The sequence below is a fragment of the Plecotus auritus genome (genome assembly GCF_963455305.1).
Source record: "Plecotus auritus genome assembly, chromosome: 12".
Classification (NCBI taxonomy): domain Eukaryota; kingdom Metazoa; phylum Chordata; class Mammalia; order Chiroptera; family Vespertilionidae; genus Plecotus; species Plecotus auritus.
The window spans coordinates 13730705-13752031 of NC_137778.1; the positions used below are offsets into that span (position 1 = coordinate 13730705).

The 21327-nt window shown below is 54.0% G+C and overlaps 2 protein-coding genes across 3 annotated transcripts in view; one reads left to right on the forward strand and one right to left on the reverse strand.

The window, feature by feature from the left end:
- The window catches only part of HHAT (hedgehog acyltransferase), a 221125-nt gene that overhangs the window by 196979 nt on the left and 2819 nt on the right, over positions 1-21327 (forward strand). The gene's annotated exons all lie outside the window — the stretch shown is intronic.
- Positions 1-21327, reverse strand: part of KCNH1 (potassium voltage-gated channel subfamily H member 1) — a 260944-nt gene that overhangs the window by 1282 nt on the left and 238335 nt on the right. The gene's annotated exons all lie outside the window — the stretch shown is intronic.

Consider the following 21327-nt stretch of genomic DNA (forward strand, 5'->3'; position numbering starts at 1 on the left):
CCTAGGGGCCTAGCACAGTACTTTGCAGATCACATCGTATTTTTTACTTAAAATATACATGCACACACACACAAACACACACACTGAGTGGCCAGATTATTATGATCTCTGAACGCATAATAATCTGGCCACTCAGTGTATATCTACACTAATAAAAGAGAAAAATGCTAATTGACCATACCTCTGCTTACACCCACAGCCAATCAGGAGTGATATGCAAATTAAGCCAACAAAGATGGTGGGTAAATTTGCATATGCAGGAGGGGTGGGCAGCACCTGACACCACCTGCGGGGTCCAGGCCACCATTGGGGACTTGGGCAGGCCAGGCAGGCTGTGTCTGATGCTGCCTGCGGGGTCCAGGCAGTCCGGGAGGTCTGTGCCTGACACTGCCTGCAGGGTCCAGGCCGCAATCGGTATCCAGGCAGGCCAGGTGGGCAGCACCTGACACCGTCCGCGGGGTCCAGGTTGCCATCAGGGACCGGGCAGGCCAGATGGGCTGCGCCTAATGCCGCCCGCAGGGTCCAGGCTGTGATTGGTAACCGGGCAGACCGGGCGGACAGCGCCTGACACTGCCTGCAGGGTCCAGGCTGCGATCGGAGACCAGGCAGGCAGGTGGGCAGTGCCTGACGCCACCCGCAGGGTCCAGCTCGCTATCGGGGACCGGGCAGGGGGGGATGGCCAGTGTCTCTGGGATCACTGTTTGCGCCTGGGCCGCCTGCGGACACCGGTGGAGCAGGCCGGGGTGGAACATTTTAATGAAAATGGGATGCCTGTGCCCCGGCCCTAGCGAGGAGAGGGCAGTGGGCAGTTAGCAGGCACCAGGGCTTGGAAGGGACTGGGAGCAACCTGCAGGCATGCTACCAGGAAGAGGTGCTGAACCATGACGACGCAGAGGGCTGGCTGATGGAGGCGCACAAAGGTGCAGATGAGGCGGCTCTCGCTGGAGCTGAGCTTGAAAAGCGCATTGACAGCCTGATGGACTAAATTGCCTTTCTGAAGAAGGTGCATGAAGGGGAGATCGCCGAGCTGCAGGCGCAGATCCAGTACGCTCAGATCTCCGTGGAGATGGACATTTTCTCCAAGTCCAACCTCTCTGCCCCGCTCAAGAACATCCACGCCCAGTACGAGAAGCTGGCTGCCAAGAACATGCAGAAGAATGGTACAAGAGCTGCTTCACCATGCTGATCGAGAGCACTGCCAAGAACACCTACGGGGTGCGCGCCGCCAAGGACGAGGTGTCTGATAGCCGCCACCTGCTCAAGGCCAAGACCCTGGAGATCAAAGCATGCCGGGGCATGAACGAAGCTCTGGTAAGCAGCTGCGAGAGCTGCAGGATAAGCAGAACTCCGACGTTACTGCTATGCAGGACACAGTCAACAAATTAGAAAATGAGTTGAGAACTACAAAGAGTGAAATGGCATGATATTTAAAAGAATACCAGGACCTCCTCACTGTGAAGATGGCTTTGGACATTGACATTGCAGCTTACAGGAAACTCTTGGAAGGTCAGGAGATGCGGCTCAGTTTCACCAGCGTGGGAAGCATAGCCAGCGGCTACTTCCAGAGTCCCAGATCTTTGGTCGATCTGCCTAAGGTGGTTATAGACCAGCTCCTACTTGATGTCCGCTGGCTCCTTCCCTTCTTAATACACCAGCCACGTCCAGGAGGAGCAGATCGAGGTGGAGGAGACCATTGAGGCTGCAAAAGCCGAGGAAGCTAAGGATGAACCCCCCTCTGAAGGAGAATCTGAAGAGGAGGAGAAGGAGAAGGAAGTGACTGATGAAGAGGAAGGAGAGGAAGAGGAAGAAGGTGCCAAGGAAGAATTTGAGGATGCAAAGGAGGAAGAAGAAGGAGGTGAAGGTGAAGGAGAAGGTGCCCAAGAAGCTGAGGATGAGAAGAAAGATGAAGGTGCTGGGGAGGAGCAAGCAACCAAGAAGAAAGATTGAGCCCCCCTTTCCTTAATTATTTCAGGAATAATCCTCCTGAAACCAGGTCAATCCCGTCACCAACCAAGCAGTTGACTTCCCGATACTATATGAATTAAGAAGTCAATATATATAACATTCTGAGGTGACTCAGGTTGGACATTAAATGTTGTGCTATGACTTTTCTCTTTATGCAGAGTATCTGTTTGCTTGCAGAGTGGCTTCCTGGCTTGCTGCCAGCCTGTGCATGGTCCACGCTTATGAGTTCAGGATCTATGACAATGTGAATAATTCAGATGTTTTACAATAAAAACACATGAATACATGAATTCACTGATGTTAATGTTAAACTTCATGGAAAAAATAGTCCTTTGAATCTTTGGTGGTTAGAAATTAAAGACCTCAAATCATGTGCAATAAATAGTAAATAAAGTTACACTGAATGACAAAAAAAAAAAAAATACATTAGGGGGCAGGAAACGTTCAAAGAACTGGGGAACCATTCCCAAATCAGGAAGGGAAGTCACAGGGTGTATATTATTGTTACGAATACAGTATTTCCTACTACTTACAACATATACAATGTAACGTATTAGATGCCTTCCTATCGCATGAAGTATGTATTCTCATAGAGTAATACTGGTACATATGTTTAGTTATGGCAGTATGTCATATTCTATCTATATTAATAAAAGGGTAATATGCTAATTAGACCATGAGACCTTCCAGACGTCCTTTTGGACAAAGCCATGGTGGAGGGGCCGAGGCAGAGGTGGTCAGGAGTGATCAGGCCAGGAGGAGAGGGCAGTTGGGGGTTATCAGGCTGGCGAGGGTGGGGCAGTTGGGGGCAAGCAGGCTGGCAGAGGGGACCAGTTGGGGGTGAGCAGGCCGGCAGGGGGGTGCAGTTGGGGGCAAGCAGGCCAGCAGGCAGAGTGGTTAGGGGTGATTAAGCAGGCAGGTGAGCGGTTAGGAACCAGCAGTCACAGATTGCGAGGGGGTTGTCCGACTGCCAGTTTAGGCCTGATCCCACAGGGGTCCCAGATTGGAGAGGATGCAGGCCAGGCTGAGGGACACCTTACCCCATGCACGAATTTCATGCACCGGGCCACTAGTCCTATATAATAAAAGGCTAATATGCAAATTGTCCCCTGGACCAGGAGTTCGACCAGCAGGCAGGCCAGCCAACCGCCCACGTCCCCTCCCCCTGGCCAGGCTGGCCGGACCCCACCCATGCATGAATTCATGAGGTTGTACAGTAGAGCATCCCGCAGGTTAACAAAGGCTGCTTATGCGTCCACAGTGGACACGTAGCTCCTCCTTGAGGAGTTGGATGTGCTCCTCAGCCAAACGCCCCACAGGTCCTTCACCTGTGGCCGTGTCATCAGTGGGGGCAGCTCTGCACTCACCGGCTGCAGTCGCCTTGGATCTATGCTGACTCTCTGAAGTCTCTTGGCTTTTCCCAAAGTGTTGTGCTAGTGCTACCCTCGCCCATCCTGGGTGCCCGAGGCAGCCCCACCTGAACATCACGGGCTCCTCTGATGCACAGGTGAACCAGGAAAGAGCTGCCTGCCATTCCAGAAGGCCTTTGAGCCCCCTCTGGAAGTCAGAGAATAAAACCAGGAGCCCTGCGGACACAGAGCTGATGTGGTCTGACGGCTTTGCTTATCTGGGGTCTAGGTCTCTGCTTGCTAACTTCAACCGCTGTTTTGGAGAAGTTGGTCATGGACTCTTTCTCAGGCAGCCATGACCAGACATTTGGCTAAGTACTTTAGATCCAAGTGGGCAGGAGTGGCCGCGTGACTCACGACCATGAGTCTGTGCTGCCATAGCAGCTCTCCTCTGCTCTGAAATGCTCCACAGCTCCCACAGCAGCAGCATGCCCTAGGAATGATGGGCAAGACCCCAAGCCCAGGATGCCCTCTGCCCTGAACAGGCTCTAGCGGGAGGCCTAGGAAAGTCTGTCTCGCTTTTCTAAGTATTCCGTGAAATTTTAACAGGTGCCACGAAGGTGGAAAGTTTCTAAATGAAATGAATCTGAGCCACATGACAATGTTAAATTTGCTGCTTTACTGTAGGACTTCTCAGAGCCTTGACATGCTAGTGAGCCTTATGAATGTCAAAGACGACAATATCCCAGGCAGCATTTCTGAAATTCTTTCCTCTAGACCAGTGGTCGGCAAACTGCGGCTCGCGAGCCACATGCGGCTCTTTGGCCCCTTGAGTGTGGCTCTTCCACAAAATACCACGTCCTGGGCGAGTCTATTTCAAAGAAGTGGCGTTAGAAGAAGTTTAAGTTTAAAAAATTTGGCTCTCAGTAGAAATTTCAATCGTTGTACTGTTGATATTTGGCTCTGTTGACTAATGAGTTTGCCGACCACTGCTCTAGACCCTCTCTTTGGAAGGGTAGTGTCCCCAGAACCCCCTCTGCCAAACACTGAAATTACATCAGTGTGGGGGGATGAGGCGCCCTCTGCATTTGTGCAGAGCCCTAATGGATGGGAAGGCTGTTTCCATGTTCCAGCTAAATGGTGCCTATCTCGGACCCCTACTGCGGAGCCCCTGGAGTTTGGGGTTTGGAGTCTCCATTGCAGATTCACTGCCCCCTGGTGGATGGAAATGGATCAATTCAAACACTAAGACATGATTGATGAAGCTGTCGGATCAACTCTCCTGCCCCTCACTGGCTCTATGTGCTCTGTCTGTACTGAGTAATTTTAGGTCCTGAAATAACTCCCTTCAATATCATCTTCCACCCCATTCCTACGTAACCTTCAGGATTCAGCTTAGGAGTCATCTACTCCAGCAAGCTTCCCTGCCTCTCCCTGACCCCCGGTCAGAAGACCTTCCTGGTGGTACCAAGCTTGGGGCAGCCACATGCACCTCCATCGCAGATTCTTGTTAAGAGGCAGCATTTTGCTTATTTGTCTTTTCCTTAGGCCGTAGCTCCCTGAAAGTGGGCACAATGCATTATTCTCCATTGTATTTGTGTGTGTGTGTGTGTGTGTTTCACCTTCAGTATTGGCCTGATACATACCATGCTCAATCAGTGGCCAATGAATCAATGAATGCATCAGTGAATAAATTATGGTCAACCCCCTGTTTGTGAGGCCCATGCTAGGGTGAAAGAGGTGATGTGTATGCTCCCAGCATGCACACGTGCGCACACACATGTCTGTTTCTGATGTTTGTGGTCTAGTACACACATGTCTATTTCTGATGTTTGTGGTCTAGTAGAGAGAGAAAAAGAGATTACGGGTCGCTTTCTCAGTGCACAACACAGAAGCTCCTGAAGAGTAATGAATAAATAAAATCCTAAGGGACTTCCATTTTCCCTCATTCTTTAAATCAGACTGACCTAATACTGATTTCATCATCCCTGCCTGACCAATTTTTATTTTTTCAATCTTTTACATGAGCTCAGCGAGCTGATATTTAGAAGTAGCCCTGAGATGAAGGTTTTTAACAGGTGCCACAAAGGTGAGAAGTTTCAAAATGAAATTCGAGCCACATGAAGGCCGGACCATGAGCAAGCGCCCTCACACCCGCCCTCACCAGCTGGACAGCCTCGTCCCCAAACTCCATCAGAGCAGCTCCAGGTTTTCCTGTTTAATGTTTTGGGCTTTGTTGTAAGATTTCACTCTGGGAAAGGATTCCTTGGTCCAAAAAAAACCACTGGATGAGATCACCTCTGAAGTCCCTTTGAGAATGCACAATTCGTGATTATAATAGCACAATACTTTTTATTGTGCTTTACAGCTTATCCTTATACCCAAGTGCATTATCTCATTCAAGCCAAAATTCCAGGGAGGGGTGCAGGGGTCTCCTCCCACAGTTTGACTGTTGAGACTGGGGCTTAGCTGGTAGAGCGACCTGCTGAGGGTCACAGAAACAGGTCTCCAGGGTGTGGATCAGGTAGAAACAGAACTCCAGGGTGTGGATCAGGGCTCTTGCCTTGACATCACCTTTGTTCACATTGGCCATCTGTAGACAGGGGCCACAGCAACAGGGAGGTGCAGGGTCTGTCTGAAGCGGTTGTTACCAGGGGCCCCCTAATCACCCCTGGGAAGGCCCAGCCTTGGAGACAGGCTGACACGGATCCCAGCACCAGTGATGGGCTAAGTCCGACCTTCCTGGCCAGCCAGTGTCCTGCCAGCCCACAGCAGGGCCTGACGTGTTGGGCGTGTGAGGCCCACACAGAATGCTAAACAGCTCATGACTTACAGGAATATGGGGAGACAGAGGATGCCTCAGGGCAGGGACGGCTGCTGTGCCTCCCTCATCCATCTCCGCGTCCGTCTGAGGGCTCACCAAGCAACGACCCTGAGCCTGGGAGGCCTTTGATAAGCGGTTGTTAAGCTGAAATGGATCGACACCCCACTCCTCAAGCTGCAGGGCCTTCTGAGAAGCTATTTTCAAGTTTATTTGAAAAAGCGTCCCCCCCTCTTCTGGGTTGTATCCAAAGAGGGCCTGGCCCCCCTTTAGCACACCAAAATGAGGCCAAGGGGAACAGGAGTTCCTCGGGGCCATTGAGCACGAGGGTCCCAGCAGCACATGGAGGGAAAGACAGCTTGGCGGGGGGGGGGGGGGGGGGGGGCGGGTAACTGCCCAGAGTCCTGGAGGCACAGCACATGGAGCCTGGTGCTTAAAAGAGTAAAACTGTATCTAACATGTGCAATGTCAGTTCTCAGTGACATTCCGAGTAAATGAGCAGAGGCTAAGGTGTGAATCATAGGACACCGCAGGTAAACTGAAAGGGATTTAGCTTGGTTTTTATTGGACTCAGACACACATCCCCAAACTGAAACACACAGAGCAGGAGAAAGAACATAGGTAGGAGTGGCCCCAACTCCACCACTGTGTGACCTTGGACAAATCACGTTCCTCCTCAGCTGGGCCAGATCAGCAGGTCTCAAGGTCTCGAATGTGGCTGCGCTTCAGAACCACTTGGAGAGGCTGCTATCTACAGAGCGAGATGTTCCCTGGCAAGGTCAGAAACTGGCGTTGGTAACAAGCCCCCAGGTGATTCTGATGCAGGCAGCCTGACCTGATCCGTGGACCAAGGTCTCAGAACCCTGGGTTGATGGCTGGTGTGAACACGAACCTCTGCTGTCTGTGTGTGCATATGTGCTCACCTGTGAGTGGCCACACACTAGATGCCCCCTCCTCGCCTCCCTGCTTAGCTCAGCCCTCCTGGGTGCTGTCTGAGATTGGGGGGGGTGGTGGTGGGAGGGGGGAAGAGGGTTTTGGGAATGCCAGTGGGATGACTCCAATGAGTCCCTGGTCCCTAAAGGGTGTTTGAAAGGGGACTGGCAAACTCTCAGCTTAAGTCCAAGGTCCTTAGGGGCCCAGGATGGGCTGGAGCTGGTGGAGTGGCATGGAGGCTCTAGGGGCCCAGGGTGGGCGGGAGCTGGTGGAGTGGCATGGAGGCTCTAGGGGCCCAGGGTGGGCGGGAGCTGGTGGAGTGGCATGGAGGCTCTAGGGGCCCAGGGTGGGCGGGAGCTGGTGGAGTGGCATGGAGGCTCTAGGGGCCCAGGGTGGGCGGGAGCTGGTGGAGTGGCATGGAGGCTCTAGGGGCCCAGGGTGGGCGGGAGCTGGTGGAGTGGCATGGAGTGACAGGCAGCATGAGCGCAAGCTCTGGAAATCAGACAGACTTGTTCCCCAAGCCTCCGGGTCTCGTCTATGAAAGTAGATACCACTCCTGACTTCATAAGGCTACCAGAGGATTAAGCTGGATAACATCAGCAAGCCTTTAAGCAGAGTGCTTGACATTTAACAGTTGCTAAGTAAATGTAGTACGTATCATTCTTCAAGGGGTGACTTTTGAGATGATTCTAGAAGGATGAGCTGGAATTAGGTAGAAAAGGGAAGGTGCTCGTGCAGGGAACGGCACATGGAATGACACCAGGAGCCACCTGCCACAGAAAAGTGTCTTCGTGGTAGCGGTCCTGGTGGGGTGGGGGGCACCGATGGGCCAGGCACCGCTGTTAAATGGGCGATGTGTGCTCACACCCTCCTGACAGCAGCCCCCCAGGTGGACACAATCACGGTCCTCATTTCTCAGATGAAGAAACTGAGGGGCTAAGACTCTAACCCTGACCACCAGAGGCCCCACCCGTGCCCAGGTGCTAAGCCATCCTGCTAGGGAAAATGCCTTGGTTTCAGGGAAAAGGACGATTTCTCTCAGCATATGTTGATAACCTCTAGCCCTGCCCCGCCACCTTCTCTGCTCGTTTCTCTCACTCCCTGTCCATCAGCAACTTCTCTAAAGAATTCAGGGACAGAACATTGAAGCAGAGAGAAGATCTGGCCCAGGGGAGGAGAGAGGCCAAGAAACAGAGACCCCTGAGCACTTAAGGAGGAACCGATTCACTAGGTACATGAGGCTGTGCGGCCCTTTAATTCCTCAGGATGGGGCATGACTTCAGATGAGAGTCAGCCTTGATGGCCCAGGCAAGCAGGGGCTGGCAGCAGGTGAGCTGCTGGCCTCTGGCATCTCAGTAGGGCCATACTTGTCACTCTCCTCCTTGCTTTGTGTTCCCTCTGCGTAGCAGAGTGAATCGTGAACACCAAAAGGTATGTCCAGCTGGAACCTCAAACGTGACCTTATTTGGAATTAGGGTCTTTGCAGATGAAATAATTCTGCATTATGGTGGGCCCTCCATCCAATGAGTGTCCTTATAAGGGACAGAAAAGAGAAGACAGGAAACACAGCAAAAGGCCACGTGATGGTGGAGGTGGCTTTCAGAGTTACGCAGCTACAAAACCAAGAAATGCTGAGGATTGCAGGCAGCAACCAGATGCAGGAGAGAGGCCTGGAGCAGATCTTCGCCCAGAGCCTCCAGAGGAACCAACCCTCCAGATGCCTTGATTTCAGACTTTTAGCCTCCAGAAGCGAGAGAGTAAGCCGCCCAGCGTGCGGTAATTTGTTATGGCAGCTCCCGGAGACTAGACTCAGTTTCCTTTACTGCTGCTGCTGCTTCCCATCCACTAAACCCTCAGCATGGCCCTCCCAGTGCCCTGCCTCTGCTGTGTCCGCACAGGGTCCTGCTTCCATGCTCACCTGCTTCATGCAGCTGAGGTGCCAACAAGACCTGGTGCCATGCCCACTCTGCTGTGTGCTGGCACAGACCCTGAGGGCATTTCTTGATCTAAGTTTCAGTTGCCTCATCTGCAAAATTCCTACTACCAGTCTTGCTGCAAGCGACACAATGAAATGACATTTGAGGGAAGCCCCTCCCTCCCTTCACAGTCATAAATCGAGCTGCTCTTCCCTCTGGCCCCAGACACATAACCTTAGACTTACCAGGCCGAGCATGACTACACCCACTCCCACTGTCTGAGCCAGCGCGGTCCCTCTTCCCACCCAGGCCTTCCTCAGTTCGGCAGGAAAAAACGCCCAAATGTAGAGCTGCTGGCCCCCCTTCATCAGAGGTACTCAGGGACTAAGACAGGTGCGCCTGTGTTCAGCCTCCAACAACCCTGAACAACGCCTCCCTCCTGGCTCCAGGAGCTCTACGGTGACTTCTGAAATCACGGCAACACCGTGCATCTCGGGAGGTAAGCAAGTGGAAGGATCCGTGGCACGCAGGACAAAACCCACCAAATACTTCTCCACTGGGCATCCAGCTCATTCCCTCACCCCCTTCAGAATCCTGCTCTCCATGCAGGGTTGGGACTGTTCTCTCCACCCTGGGCATAGTCTTCTGAACTTCCCGTTGGCCTCCTGGCCTGAGATGGAGAAAATGGAAAAGGGGAAAGAGTTGTGCTGGAGACAGCAGCAAAGGGAACCTGTGAGAGGAGGGAGAGCCAGGGTGGGCGCTGAAGGGCCAGCATCTCACGGCACCACCTTACATCTGAGTCACTCTCCATTGTTCTCTCCCTTCCTCATCTGAGCCTTACACCCAAAGAGCGGCCAACACGAACCAACCACTTAACAAATGATCAGACGTTGGGCTTAGCACTTTGTCCAATCAGTTACTCCTCACAACCACCCCATGCAGTGGACACAGAAGTCAACCCACTCAGGTAAGCCTTCCCCTGGTGTCCTCTGGACTAGCATCTTTGCAGCTTTACTTCTTACCACTGAAAGGATAGTAACGCAAAGAAAAGAAAGATTTACCCATCCCGCACGTCTTCTGGTTGGCTGCATTGTCTTAAATTTTTCTGGATTAAAGATTCTGATACAAAGCATGTATTTACATAATTATAATCCCACCCTTACAAATAGTTCTCTACCAAAACAACTGAGAATTCTGACAACTTGTACATCACTGGAGAGTTGGCTCTGACATCACTGTCCTTGCCCTCCGAGATCGGTGCCACCCTGTCTGTGGCATGTCACTGGGCTGCTGTGGCACATCTCCGCCGTCAGGTCACACCATCCCATGTGCAAAGCACCAGAGCAAATACCTCTTGCATCCCTGCAACTGTCTGGGTTTGGAAAATGATGGCGATAACTATGTCACTGCTTGGATTGTTCTAGGGATTGCCTCTCCCCAGTAAATAATTTCCTGTTGTACTGTTAACATCCACATTTCTCACAACCAGACACTGAATCGGAGAGCCACCACATACACGAGTTCAAGTGGGAACTGGTTCACCGGAGTGCAGCCACTCAGCTGCCAAGGGAGCTTGCCAGCCTGCACTCCCAGAGAAAGTGTCCCCGTCACTCACTCACATCTACACTGGACACATCCTCAGGACTGTCTGCACAGTGAGCCTCCCACACCCAGGAGGGGGCCAGGTGAGAGAGGGACCAGGAGAATCGCAGTGCGAGGTCACATCTCGCTGACGTGCTAGGTCCCTGTGCCTTCTCGTGAGCTCTCAGCACAGCAGCCCTGCGCGAAGTGTGGGCTCATCTGGAGAGCTAGTGCCTCTTCCCTTGTCCTGCAGGGGTGTTTCAGTTTTGGGGACAGGGTGGGGAGGAACTGGGAGCTGGGTTGGGCGGAAGCCTGCATCCCCCAGCAGGGCCGGCCATGCAGAATTAAGGGTAGGGGTGAACAGTAGGAGACTGGTCAGACAGGGCTCCTCGGAGGCCAAGGGCTCTTGTAGTGATAGGGAGAGCGTCACTGGCTCCATGAGCTTTTCCTTTTGGGGCCTTCGTCTCCTTTCCTGGAGAACACGGGGTGCACATGTGAGGGGGTACACCAGAGCGCTGCTTCCATTCTCTGCCCATGCTGTGCTCCTTTAGAGTGGGTGTCTGACCAGAAGCCTCACTGCTGCTCTGGACCAGGGCAGAGGGTCTTGCTGTCCCTGCTAAGGCCTGGGCACCGTACCCCACTCCAGAGTATGCCTGGCCCAACCCTGGCCACCGAGACTCAGGGCTGGACGCAGGAGGGGTGCACAGGCGTGAGCAGCCTTGGGCTTCTTAGGTCTGAGCCCAGTGGTACATAAGGCAGACTCAAGTCGCCGTCTCTGCAAAGACGGACAGAAGTAGAGAAGGCCGGAGTGCGGTCTGCCCTCCGCTTTATCACAGCATCCTCTCTCAGCATTGTACCTGGAGGCCTGCCCGTCACCACCAGCTGAGTGAGGAGCCTGTCACCTCACCTCTCTGAGCCTTTCCCAAGTCTCTCAGAAGGACTCAGTTTTTGGATGAATCATGGCCCAGCTGTGGCCTTGGAGGAAGCCAGTGTGGTTCACAGCTGCTACCAGGCCAGGCCCAATGCTAAGCATCTCCTGCCTCGTCTTAGCTCTCAAGCACGAGCCCACGAAGTGCTACCCTTCCCAGGCTCAGAGAGGGGAAGGGCTTTCCCGGCAGTTTATGCAACTAGTCTACAGAGCTGTGATCAGGGCCCAAGTCAGCTGACCCCCAAGATCTGCCATCAGGGCTGGGAGGGCCTTGGGAAGTGGCCTGGGCAGGTCTCCAGGGCCCTGGGGAGAGCCGAGTACCTGGGAGCTGGTAGGACTCGCCTGGGAGACTGAACACGGAAACAGGAGCAGGGGGCTTTGCACGTGGCCTGGGCTATGCAGTGAACACCTTTGAGGACGAATGCGATCATGAGAAACTACAGTCAATGCTAATCACCCAGACCCAGAACTGCCTCCTGCCCTGGGACTGGGGCTAAGAAGTCATTTCCATCCTCAGGACTGCTCACCCACCTCGATGGCAGCCCCCTAAGGTTCTTTTGCCAAATGCAGACATAGGATGTGCTTATTTCAATCCCAGATGATGCCTCATTCCTAGAGAGCAAGCACAATAACTTGTCTCCCAAACTGCACATTCACACAAAATCCCATGCTGCTGCCACAGAGGGAGGGGCGTGCCCTCCTTCTGGCCTGTGGTCTGCGCTGGGCTCGGGCACCAGCTCCTCTGAAAAGGGGCCTGGCCGTGCGATCTGCCAGGGCCATCATTTCCAAGGCCCTTCATCTTGCCCCCATCAGCCACATCCCCATACGAGGCAAGCCTGTTTCCGGAAGAGTAACCCACATCAATGCATCTGGGAAAGTGACATTTTAATTTTCAGGAAGCAGCTGATGCAGAATTCGGGGACTGGTGGTGCATATCAAGTGGCTGCATCCCTTCCACCTCCTCTGTTCTGTATTTTTTCACACGCTATCCTTGCAAGCCCAGGGCGCAGGGACAGACGGATATACGGATGGCAGAGGTTGGTCCTGAACCCAGTACAGAATTCAGAAGGCCCATTTATTGGGCTGCAGGATCTAGCCAGCACTTTTTCAACATTTCTCTCTCACAACTAGAAACAGCCTTTGGGCTTCTGAGTTGACCCAGAAGCTGAACAACTGGACAATTTGTCCTTCCCATCCCGCGCCGATACTCAGCCCGCTGACTCCAAGTGGGGTGCTGCAGTGTTCTTGGCCAGCATGGGGGAGTCAGGCAGGGGCAGCATAAGCACTGCACACTGGTCCCCCATCAGTTCTCAGCACCCAAGGCTGGTGTCTCTCATAGCTTAACCTCTGGGGAATCGCCAGGGAGCCTACCAACTTTACCGGGCCATAGAAAGACCACTAGAGAGACTGCATGTAAAGTGCCTATCACCCATAGTACACCCTTAGTAAATGCTGCCCCTTAATACTACTAACCTAGATTTGAGCCTGTCATGTTTCCCCCGCTGTTGCTTCCATCAAAGACAAGATGAAATGCTGCCTTCCTAGCGCTCCTGTGAGATCTCTGAGAACAGAAACCACGCCTCATATTTCTGTATCCCCTGCAGGGCCAGGCACAGTGCAGGGCACGTAGCATGTGCTCACACACCTGATTTTGAAGTACAATAGCCCATTCTTGGACTAAACCTGTGATCCCAGGCTTGTGTTCTTAGTTTCTCATTCTGCTCTGGAGGCCCAGCCCCAAGGCAAGAGGGTATACATAGGCCAGCAGCTAACTGAACAGGAAGAATCCAGGTGCCCTGCATGGGGTCAGTGTTCAGAAATGGTGCCCCGGGACTGAAGGGCAGAGTGTACCCTGTCAGCAGCCAGCCCTGGGAGGGATGAGGCCCCTCACTCTGGGATTGCCCATCACACCCAGCTGTCAGCACCAGGAAGCAGCACCCAAGCAGGGAGAGGGGCCCTGGGCCAGAACAGACACCACAGTGCAATCTCCTGGGTGAAGGGTGGGAAGCCTCTGGTGCCACCTGAGAGCCTGTCTCCAGGGCAGGGGCCCTTCCTGCGCCTGCTGTGAGGTCTGAAGGAAGGGAGGGCCAAGGCGCGCACAATGCCTGGGTCTCGGTAGGAGGGCTCTTGACTTCCTGGCCCTTTCAGAGTTTAGGTTATCACCCTCATTTCTAGTAACAATGTCCCGGCCTCAGAGGTTAGGGACCCCGGGTGCCGGCACAGCCTCTCCACAGACCCACTCCCATTTCTCCTCCTTTGTTTCCCAGTGGCCAGCGGTTCCTCTGATAACAAAGGCAGGAGCCCAGAGAGGGAAGCTGGAATCAGGGACCTCAAGAGGCAGTTGGTCCAACCCTGTGTCTTCTGAGCCATTCAATACACATGGCCATTACCCCTGGCATAACAATGTGGCCACTGACAACCATTCCCTGCGTGTGGCTGCAGTAAGCTGGCACAAGCACGGTCGCCTGTGGGACCGCAGTGGCCCTGCAGCACACGTGGGGCTCGTGTTCTTCTTTTGGGTAGATGGAGACAGTCTGGGAGGGCAAGGCTCTGGCTCTTCCAACCCTCACCCCTCCTCTCTTTATTGAAGGCCCATTCTGTATTAATTTCCCAATAGTCAGTTTTATATTGGTCAATGGTCAACTTCATGAAGCAGAAAAAACACACACACTGGTTTATCTGCTTCGACTTAAATCCAACTCCACTTGCTCTTAACGGACACGGAGAGTGACTGGCCAGTGCCCTTTCCTCCTGTCCGTACTTTGCAAAGTCAAGGACAGCCAAGGACTCATCCAGCAGCCTTCTCTTTGCCGGGCTGCAAACTCAAGCTCTCCTTCCCACCCCGTCAGCGTCAGCGGTCAGCCGTCAGCGGGGCTGAAAGCAGGTTGGGAGGGGCTTGGTCTTGGTCGGAGTTGCCCAGGCAGGAGTGAGGGGGTTCAGAAGGCAGGCCAGCGGGGCAGCGCACTTGCCCAGTTGATGGGCATTTATCTCATCTGCATTGAGAATGTTGGAGAAAGCCACCGACTTCATCATCCCTGTTCCCTGCCTCCCCTCGCCCCCCCTCCAACCCCTCAGTCAGGCCAGGGTTGGGGGATTTTAGAGGGCAGCTGCTGAGAAGCTCCGGAAATAGCCAGGACCTGCAGCCTCGCCAGGGAAGAGGGAAGGTCAGCTCAGGCTCTTGGTGCAACGCCCCTCCTAAGCCTTCACTCCTGACCCTCCTGCAGCTTCTCTCCGCTCCAGCCCCGAGGAGCTGACAGAGAAGAATCACAGGCTCCTCATGTCTCTTCCCCGGGGCCTCGCCTTCACCTCAAGAAATGCACGAAGGTCTTGGGCCAGACAGACACAGTGAGCTTCCTGAGGTGTGTGATTTGGGGCTAACCAAACAGCAGCCATCAGAGCGACAGCGACAGAGTCGAGGGGCAGGTGGCAGCTGGAGAGCCGAGTTAGAGTCCAACTTTAGCTAGAGGTGTTCCTGGGACCCTCACCCTGACACAGACCCCATGTGACTGCAGTTCCCCTAAAAAATACAGCCAAGACCATGATGTGAATGCTCTGAAGAGATCATAGGAAAGTGCTCCGAAGACAGCTCAGAGCTCTCACCTCTGAGGCCTCCTGGTCTGTCCTTGGCCACCCCCCCCTGGGGAACGCTTGCCTATAGTACTGAATCAGGGTTGCCCTCCCTGCCCGCTGTCACCCGCTTAGGATCAGCCCTCCCTCCCTCCTGCTGGCCTCCCTCCCAGGCTATCCTGCCCCTCTCCCTGTGTCTGTGCCTCCCAATTTCAATTGCAGCCTGTCCTACTCCAGGCCGCCCCTGAATAATGCTCCCGCAACTGTAATCGGCAGTAACAACACCGAACACTCACTGAGAGCTGGGTGGTGTGCCACCTCCTCTGCATATTGTATTTTATTCGATCCTTGTAATAACCTCACAGTAGGTACTGTCACTAGCCCCATCTGACAGATGAAGAAACTGAGGCTTGGAAGGTTAAGTGATGTACTGAGATTCCGGTCTAAAGCGTTGAACTCCAGGGCCTGTCTTTTGCCAATTAATTCAACCCTCGTCAATATTTTCATTCATCTTGAAATCGCCCCTTTCACCAAGCCCTCCAGACTCACCCTTCGCTGCCACTAGCTGCAGAATTCGGATCCAGCACTCAGAGCTGGGACTGTCGGGAGCATTCCCAGAGGTCACACTGTCACCCTCCCCATCCACAGTCGCTGACTTGTCCAGGGAATGCAAACACCTTTTAGTTTCTGCAGCTGTGCAATGCAGAGTGGAAAGTAAAATAGGCCCCAAGATACGCAAAGCATTTGAAAATCAAATAAAAAGCAACATTGGGTTTAGCCTTATTTGGGGTTATGTGAGCCATGGCTGGTGACGGAATGTGGGTGTCAGAAACCTAACGATTTAACTAGCACCACAAACAATGGGGCTGAAAGGACCTCTCGTAGCACTTTGTTCTACTTCTGTTACAGATGAGGAAACTGAGGCCCAGGAGGGGCAGGGACGTCCTGCAGGCCTCACCGCCAGGAAATGGCAGCTTGAACTGGGGATCCCCAGCCCTGCTCTTCCAGGTCCCAGACCATGCTTCTCCTCAAGTAGCTGGAAGGGGGAAATGCGTAACTAGCTAAGCCGAGTGGCTAATTCCCCCCACCTGACCCTCGTTTCCCAGATGGGGAAACCGAGGCTCAGGCCACGTCAGTGCGAAGTGAGGAGCCGAAGCCCTGGGAGGTCCCTGGTTCCTGTTTCCTACGTTCCTGTCTCACATTTGACAAACATCTACTGAACCCACATTGTATCAGGCACCACGCGGAAGGGGGGCGCGAGGGAGAAAGCACAGGCCCCACTCCGGGAATTCGCCGCCCAGGAAAGCAGCCGCTGCGGGGAGGGTGACATGGGTGCTGGGACAGGTCGGGAAGGCACCCAGGTCAGCTCTCCATGTATTCATTTTTTTAAAATTCTCACCCAAGGATCCCCACCCCCGCCCCAATTGATTTCTAGAGAGAGTGGAAGGGACGGGGAGAGACAGAGAGAGAGACATAGACTGGTTGCCTGCCACATGCGTCCCAGCCAGGGCCAGGGACCGAGCCTGCCACCGAGGTACATGCCCTCGACCAGAATCAAACCTGAGATGCTTCAGTCCACCAGCTGACACTCTAACCACTGGGCCACCGGCCAGGGCTCTCCATGTAATCTTGTGCTTGACCAACACCTGAGAGGAGTCTGGGAGGTGTGAGCGAGGGCAGCCATGCCCCAGAGGGGTGCCAGGTAATCAGAGCTGGGCAGGCGCCCCCAGCTCTGCAGGGAGGTGTCAGGCCCATGCTTCAAGCACCGGGCAGCGCAGACCTCGTTACAGGGAGTCGGCCTGTAACGAGGCCGGTGGGCATTTAACTGGCTCGACCCAGGCTCTGCTCCCAGAGGCCTGTTTGCATCAGGAACTGCTCAAGGACAGGCACAGCGCCAGCAATTACTGGCAGTGAAGCCCCGCCGGCACTGCTGCACGCCGCCTGGCTGGGTTTTATATGGCCAACAAGGTGGTTGCTTAGCCACGTTGCTGGCAGCAGAGCTGAGGTGTGAGTGTTCAGCGAGGAAGCCCGCAGGCCGCGCGGGAGGAAAATTGATGTTCTTGACTACAATGCTGCTTAATGCCCCAGCCCAGGGGCAGACCACGGGCTCCAGATGTGGCCTGTCTGCGGGAGCATCTTCTAAAAGCCTCTCTGTGCTAACAAAGATGAAACTCCCACAGCCAGGCCATTCCCTCCACTTTGGAGCCTATAAAAGGCCAATTAGCGCATCTGGTCCGAGGGACAGAACAAATAGAAGGCCTTGCTGTGCTCCCGAGATGTTAAATGAATCTGTTCGCACAAACAGTTTTCACAGCTCCCACTGCAGAGGGCTCGGCTGCGATACAGGTGTGTGATTCAGGTACATGTCCAGACCACACGATGATGCAAACGCAGCCCCAACAGCTTGTAGCAGAGACACAGACGCAGCGAGCATCCTGCCTGTGTGTGTGACAGCCCCTCACGGCCTTGCCCTCGAGGCAGAGGACTGCATGTGCCTCATGTCCTCCCTCCACCCCAACTAAGAGCCGATAGGCTGCCTCCACCAGTCCACTCTCCCTTCCCTGGTGCCCACTTCCACTATTCAAATCCTCCCTTTTCAGCAAAGGCCTGAGGAATGCCACCTCTTCCAGGAAGCCTTCCTTGAGCCTCCCAGCTGCCCAACCCTTTTCTGGACAGAGCAGGATCTCCATTCTGCTATAATAACAATACTTTCTGCCACAAATTAGTCTTTTGTGTAAATATCTGAGCTCCCCCGCTAATTCATCAGCCCCCAGAGCGGGAATCCTGTCTTGGTTCAGTTCAGCATCCCCAGCAGGGCGGGACACAGTGTCTTATTTGGAAACAGAGTAGTAGTAGATACAATTAGTTAGGAAGAGGCCATGTTGGAGTAGGGTGAGCCCCTCATCCAATGTGATAACAAGGGGGAAACGGGTACAGGCACAGATACGCCTACAGGAACAAAGCCGTGTGAAGATGAAGGCAGAGATCAGGGACACGCCGGAAGCCAAAGACACCGAAGAATCCCACAAACCATCAGCAGCTGGGGAGGGGGCTGGGACAAAGCCTCCCTCGCCCCCAACAGCCCTCAGAAGGGCCCATCATGCTGACACTCTGACCTAGCCTCTGGGACTGTGAGACAATATGTCTCTATTATTTCAGCAACTCTGTGGCACTTCGTTATGGCAGCCCTAGCAAACTAATACAGAGATTTGAAGCGGACCATTTGGTGGCCTGATGGTGACATTGTGAAGCTATTGGTTTAAAAAACATGTCTACAGAAAGCCAGAAGTGGATGGATGGGTGGATGGATGGATGGATGGATGGATGGATGGATGGATGGATGTGTGGATGAATGGAGGACGGATAGATCCAACTGCTGTGTAGATGCTGTGATTGGCTCTCCCCCAGTCTGCAGCCTTCCATGCGGGGCTGAAGAGAAACTGCCTGTCCGAGTGGCTGAGTGTTGAGGAGACAGTGGCATCTACATGCACGACTATGTCAGTTAGTCCTGAGCACCCTGTGGCACAGATGTTCTTACCCCCTCGTACAGATGGGAAGCTGAAGCTCAGAGAGGGTAAGTCATTTGCCTGACCCCACAGGGCTAGCAAGGGGAAGGGCTGGGATTCACACTCAAGTCTCCTGGCCGCAAACACAGGCTCCTGTCCCTCCTGCTGCTTTGCACGACTCTGCCCTCCTGGGTCTTCCATTCAAAAGGAGAGCTCAACAGACCCCGTGATCCAGACCAACTTAGAAGGGGAAGTGTTGTGTCTTCACTTCCTGTAACACAGGCCCGCCCGCCCACCCTCACTCCTGCAGGGACCCGAGGACCATCAGGGGTCCTCATTTGGCCCCTGTCCTCTGCTCTCTGATGCCAACCTTCTTCCCTTCCAAGTGCTGTCTCTCAACACCGCCTCAGGCTACTCCTCTGGCCTCTCCCAGTTCTGCTCTCCAGCAGGGGTCCAGCCCAGTCTGCCTCTCTGGCCCCAGAGTCTCCCTTTATTTTGGCTGCTCAGTTCCTGGTCCCTGGAACTCACCCCTGGTCCACTCCTAGCCAAGCCACCTCTCCCTAGCCAGCCCTGGCCCCAGCCCTGGAGGCTGATACAAATGCTGTCATACCTGCAAGTCAGAAATCTCACTGGACAATCACACTGCGGTTGCCTCTGCTAAGATGTGAGTAAATCTTAGTCGTCAGAAGCTCGGGGTAAGGGCTAGTGGAGGTGAGCTCTTCAGGGCCAAGGCCTGGTTCCCCTTTTTCTCCCAAAATTGCACCCCCATTCCCAGGCTTTGGCTTGGGAGAGACACATGAGCTGTAGCCCCAGGCCTGTGGAACCTGGCTCATACCTCACGTGGCCTGGATATGCTGTTCTTCCTAGAGATTCCCAACCACGCCAGACTCTCTGGAGCCTCTGAGATGCCTTACATGCTGTTCCTCCGACTTGAGTTGTCTTTCCTCCTCCTCTTTGCCTGGCCAGTTACTACTCTTCCTCCGGTCCTAGCTCAGATGTCTCCTTGAACTCCTTAAGCTCATTGACTTGTCCAAGGTCCTTGCTAGCCTGTCATCTGGATGGGCAGGGACTCTGCCTGCCTTGCCGACACTCTGTCCCCAGGGTCTGCACACAGTGGAGGCAGGACAAACAGCTGGTGGAGGAGTGCATGACGAGGGCCACAGCGGAGTCTGTGACTCTCAGAGGCCGGTTAAGTTCCTCCGGAGGAAGCCCCAGGGCACCAGCCTGGAAGGTGTCCCCTCCCCTGGGCAGCCTCGGTCCCACATTTGTTGCTGTTCATTAGAGCAGAAGGGCAGCTGATCAGAGCCACCTTGGCCCCAACTGGATTCACAGCCCATGGTGCCCCCTCCTGACAGCGAGTCAAGAGCTCCATGCTCAGCCCATGAACACCGTGAGGTCCAGCAAGGAGCAAGGCAAGCATGAAGGGGCCACAAGAAAAGATGTTCATTCAAACCAGCCATCGGAAGTCACCAGGGTCCATGAAAGGAATGTGGTCATGCCACCTCAACCATGAACAATATCTGTCCTTAAAACGACAGCTGACAGGTAAATCAGTGCTTCCATGAGCTGAAACCTAAAGCCAAGGCAAGGGTTTCCCACTGAATGGACACCTCCTGGGGCTGCTTCCCCGACACGTCCCGACACTGAAAGCAGAAGTCTGACTCGGCTGGGACAGAATGGGAGAGCGCAGGGCTGCCTGGGACTCGCAGCAGGAGGGCAGGGAGGGAGGGGGACCGAGAGAGAGGGAGAGAGGGAGGGGAGGAGGGGGGAGAGAGAGAGGGAGGAAGGGGAGAGAGAGAAAGAGAGAGAGAGGAGAGAGAATGAATGAATCTTCCCGCTGCTTCCCGGTCTGTTTGGCCGGAGCACATCCTCTGCAGCATGGTGAGCAGAGCTTCCGATGCTGGACCTACTTTTTATGGCTTCTGTCCTTGGTCAGCTTGGCTGTCCCTTCCACCAAGTCAGATAAGGAAGCAGGAGGTGATGCCCACATGGGCTGCTGCTCTCACACACAGTCCCGCTCCCATCCTTTCAGAAGACTCATCATCTCTGCCTCCCCGCGGCATTCGTTCCCAAGGCCTGTGGCCCTCATGTTCCCGTTCAAAGTTTATTAAAGAATGTGAGAGCGGCACGCCCATGTGCACAGGGACCCGGGCCTGCAGGTGAGCCCCAGAGCAGCGCCAAGGCCTTGGGGAGGCTGTGAACAGCCATTCCCTCCCCGCTCCCCACCTCTTCCCCTCTCCCCCCACCCCCGCCCCACAGCAGAGCGGGCAGCCTCCTGCCGCCTGGATCCCTGGCCCACCCTCTCTTTCCATCAGGACTACTATGCAGGCAGTATTCCTTTAACTTGGCTTTGTTCCTATGCTTGCCAATTTATTTTATTCACCTTCAACTCTTTTCTCCACTTTGGTTCAAAAACAGATTCAAAGGTACTTATTCAGATGCATAAAGCACAACAAGATAAATGATAAAATTAGCAAGAACGTGAGGACAGAAGGAAAAGAAAGGCAGTAAATGAGACACAGCCAAGAGCCAACCGCAAGGTTCTGACAGATGCCACGGATCCAGGTCTGAGTCTCCTAGAGGTCAAAGCAAAGGGCGCAATGCGACTGGCACACCGAGATCATCGGGTTGCCCCACCGTGCGTGCGGGACTGAAGATGCAGCCCTGCTCTGGCTTTGGGGAACGTGGCCTGTTCTCTCTTTTCTTCCATAAATATTAAATGAGCATCTTTCCATTGCCAGGCCCCTAGGCTCTGGGGCAA